Source organism: Entelurus aequoreus, linkage group LG07, assembly GCF_033978785.1.
Source record: "Entelurus aequoreus isolate RoL-2023_Sb linkage group LG07, RoL_Eaeq_v1.1, whole genome shotgun sequence".
Classification (NCBI taxonomy): Eukaryota; Metazoa; Chordata; class Actinopteri; order Syngnathiformes; family Syngnathidae; genus Entelurus; species Entelurus aequoreus.
In genome coordinates this window covers 39,683,178-39,687,574 of record NC_084737.1, presented here as the reverse complement: position 1 = coordinate 39,687,574, position 4,397 = coordinate 39,683,178, and the positions used below count along the sequence as shown (strand labels likewise).

The window sequence follows — 4,397 nt, the reverse complement described above, 5'->3', positions numbered from 1 at the left end:
GATGATCAGTTGAAAGCAAATGCCCCTGAGCTCACTTTTGAGCTTCAAGGCAAATGATGTGAATACTTATGTACATGTCATTTTTTAGTTTTTATTTACCAATACATTTGCAAAAAAACCAAAAACATTATCACATTGTCTTAATGGGGTATTGTGTGTAGAATTTTGAGGACAAACATATATGTACTCCATTTTGAAATAAGGCTGTAACATAACAAAATGCGGAAAAAGTGAAGCGCTGTGAATACTTTGCAGATGCACTGTATATGCCATCTATCGGGAAAATAAACAGTGTAATCACCATAATGGCGTCAAAACATCTTTCTAAGCCCGGGTTCTCTAACAGGTAGCTGGAGGACTACCTTATGTGTTTCAACTCTTAGATTGTTTTTTAAACAACAGTTAATTTCAGTAAGTGAGTCTTAGATTTACCACATAATTCAATGAAGACAATGACCACATTGTTTGAGAGGAGATTTGCTTTGTAAATAAAGTACGATTCAATTGTTGCCAGTAATAATGACAAAAAAACAAGTCAATGGAGCTCTCAGATTGATGATGCAAGTGGTAGATCCCTGCTCTATTAAGTTAAAAGGAGCGTCTGCCTCACAATACGAAGGTCCTGAGTAGTCCTGAGTTCAATCCCGGGCTTGGGATCTTTCTGTGTGGAGTTTGCATGTTCTCCCCGTGACTGCGTGGGTTCCCTCCGGGTACTCTGGCTTCCTCCCACCTCCAAAGACATGCACCTGGGGATAGGTTGATTGGCAACACTAAATTGGCCCTAGTGTGTGAATGTGAGTGTGAATGTTGTCTGTCTATCTGTGTTGGCCCTGCGATGAGGTGGCGACTTGTCCAGGGTGTACCCCGCCTTCCGCCCGATTGTAGCTGAGATAGGCTCCAGCGCCCCCCGCGACTCCGAAGGGAATAAGCGGTAGAAAATGGATGGATGGATGGAGCCAAGTAAAAAGCAGTAGACGGGCAAGAAGCTCTGAAACAATGCTTCCATCTAGTGGTCAAAGAACATAAAAGGGGGTCCCAAGCCAATAACTGTTGCTGCATATCGCCCCCTGCCGTTTAATTTAAAACTACTGTTTCACTGTAGTCAAATGAAGTTTATGAGACATTTATTGGTGTAGGTTAAAAAAAATGTTTTCCTTACACTTGAACATTGCTAAATAGAAGCTGGGGTTGACGTTTTTAAATTACATTGTTAATTGTTGTTGTAATCAGTAAATGCACCTTGTTTGAATGCAGTGACGTGCTGTCAGGGGAGGCAAGTGAGGCAGTGCCCAGAGGTGGGACCAAGTCATTGTTTTGCAAGTCACAAGTAAGTCTCAAGTCTTTGCCCTCAAGTCTCGAGTCAAGTCCCGAGTCAAGACAGGCAAGTCCCGAGTCAAGTCCAAAGTCAAGACTGGAAAGTCTCAAATCAAGTCCCAAGTCCTGCATTTTGAGTTTCGAGTCCTTTCAAGTCCTTTTAACCACAGACTAATATATTTACACACATTGTGTATGTTTTTAAAACGCTGTATTTATTTATTAAAACAAGTGCAGTTGAAATTGCAGGAAAAAAAATAGTGCTGACATTGCACTTCATAACAGCACTATTAACCAGTCATTTTAAACATTTAACACATTCCTTTACAGAATATAACACATTTGAAAAAACAATTGTACTTATTTGCACAAAAGTGTTAACATTGTACAAACCCCCTTTCCATATAAGTTGGGAAATTGTGTTAGATGTAAATATAAACGGAATACAATGATTTGCAAATCCTATTCAACTCATATTCAATTGAATGCACTACAAAAACAAGATATTTGATGTTCAAACTCATAAACTTTTTTTTTTTTTTGCAAATAATAATTAACTTAGAAATTCATGGCTGCAACACGTGCCAAAGTAGTTGGGAAAGGGCATGTTCACCACTGTGTTACATGGCCTTTCCTTTTAACAACACTCAGTAAACGTTTGGGAACTGAGGAGACACATTTTTTAAGCTTCTCAGGTGGAATTATTTCCCATTCTTGCTTGATGTACAGCTTAAGTTGTTCAACAGTCCGGGGGTCTCCGTTGTGGTATTTTAGGCTTCATAATGCGGCACACATTTTCAATGGGAGACAGGTCTGGACTACAGGCAGGCCAGTCTAGTACCCGCACTCTTTTACTATGAAGCCACGTTGATGTAACACGTGGCTTGGCATTGTCTTGCTGAAATAAGCAGGGGCGTCCATGGTAACGTTGCTTGGATGGCAACATATGTTGCTCCAAAACCTGTATGTACCTTTCAGCATTAATGGAGCCTTCACAGATGTGTAAGTTACCCATGTCTTGGGCACTAATACACCCCCATACCATCACAGATGCTGGCTTTTCAACTTTGCGCCTATAACAATCCGGATGGTTCTTTTCCTCTTTGGTCTGGAGGACACGACGTCTACAGTTTCCAAAAACAATTTGAAATGTGGACTCGTCAGACCACAGAACACTTTTCCACTTTGTGTCAGTCCATCTTAGATGAGCTCAGGCCCAGCGAAGCCGACGGCGTTTCTGGGTGTTGTTGATAAACGGTTTTCGCCTTGCATAGGAGAGTTTTAACTTGCACTTACAGATGTAGCGACCAACTGTAGTTACTGACAGTAGGTTTCTGAAGTGTTCCTGAGCCCATGTGGTGATATCCTTTACACACTGATGTCGCTTGTTGATGCAGTACAGCCTGAGGGATCGAAGGTCACGGGCTTAGCTGCTTACGTGCAGTGATTTCTCCAGATTCTCTGAACCCTTTGATGATATTACGGACCGTAGATGGTGAAATCCCTAAATTCCTTGCAATAGCTGGTTGAGAAAGATTTTTCTCAAACTGTTCAACAATTTGCTCACACATTTGTTGACAAAGTGGTGACCCTCGCCCCATCCTTGTTTGTGAATGACTGAGCATTTCATGGAATCTACTTTTATACCCAATCATGGCACCCACCTGTTCCCAATCTGCCTGTTCACCTGTGGGATGTTCCAAATAAGTGTTTGATGAGCATTCCTCAACTTTATCAGTATTTATTGCCATCTTTCCCAACTTCTTTGTCACGTGTTGCTGGCATCAAATTCTAAAGTGAATGATTATTTGCAAAAAAAAAAATATTTTATCAGTTTGAACATCAAATATGTTGTCTTTGTAGCATATTTGAAAATGATTTACAAATCATTGTATTCCGTTAATATTTACATTTAACACAATTTCCCAACTCATATTGAAACGGGGTTTGTAAATCAACAATGATTAGAGCTGCACATATTAATTTAAGTAAAAAAAAAAAGAAGAAAAAAACCTCCAAAGTATCTATGCCTCACCTGGTGTTTAGTTCACCGCACGTCACTGTTTGAATGCACATAATATCCTGTTGGGTGAGGGTAAAGTTTCACAGAGTGAAGCATGAATTGATTAACGTGGACCCCGACTTAAACAAGTTGAAAAACTTATTCGGGTGTTACTATTTAGTGGTCAATTGTACGGAATATGTACTGTACTGTGCAATCTACTAATACAAGTTTCAATCAATCAAAGCAAAACAAATGAATTTTAAGTCTTTACAATATAGGTGGCATCATTTGCGCCGCGAAGTGAGACCCCCTTCCATTTTCGATCTCTGTTACGTCGTACGTGCTGACGTCAGAGCCCAGTGGGCGGGTAGAGCGACTATTGGACTCACTGTAGGGCAGAGAGGTGCTCCTCGCCGAACGTCACCTCCAACACATTTTTTTTACCACCCATGTAAGTGTGAATATTAAGTTTTTAAATGCGTATGTGTGCGTGTGATGTAGGAAGAAACATTACTATAAATCCCTGCTGTTGATATGTTCTCGTGTTCGCTGCTGTGGGCTTAAACACACTAACGGGGCTGTCAACCTGAGCGCGTTAATACTCAACCCTGCTTTCCTCAGACAGGTCCCGGGGTCACGTTAATCGGCGTATATGTTGCTATTTACAACTATGGATTATAACGAGGCTTACATTTGTGTTTGTTTTGACTACCTGCCATTTATTTGGCTGTGTGCTTTAATATTAGTTGCAATGAATGGTCTCATCTCGTGCAGACGTATTGCACTCCATTGATGTGTCACGCATGAGATCTTTACTTTCCACAGTTAGGCAAACCCTTCAAACATTTGCCATATCCTCGCTTACACTACAAACTATGGCGGAACATTAGTTAGCATGTATTTCCAGTTGGCTCAAGTCATAAGAGATACCGTTACTGCACGCTGCCACTTGATATAAAGCCTCTGCACATGTTTCTATAAATTACCTCTCAGCTGTGTTATTCAACTTTAAAAACCATGCTGTGGAAGACATTCACATATGAATCCAATTCCCCAAAATATATGCAGATATGATTTG

At 40.6% G+C, this 4,397-nt stretch overlaps 1 protein-coding gene across 1 annotated transcript in view; it reads left to right on the top strand.

Annotated features, from left to right (window-relative positions):
- Positions 1-3,695: 3,695 nt before the first annotated feature.
- The window catches only part of tmcc1a (transmembrane and coiled-coil domain family 1a), a 113,049-nt gene continuing 112,347 nt past the window's right edge, over positions 3,696-4,397 (top strand). The window contains exon 1 of the mRNA XM_062053579.1: positions 3,696-3,770. The gene's annotated coding sequence lies outside the window, so the exon portion shown is untranslated. The remainder of the gene's footprint in view (positions 3,771-4,397) is intronic.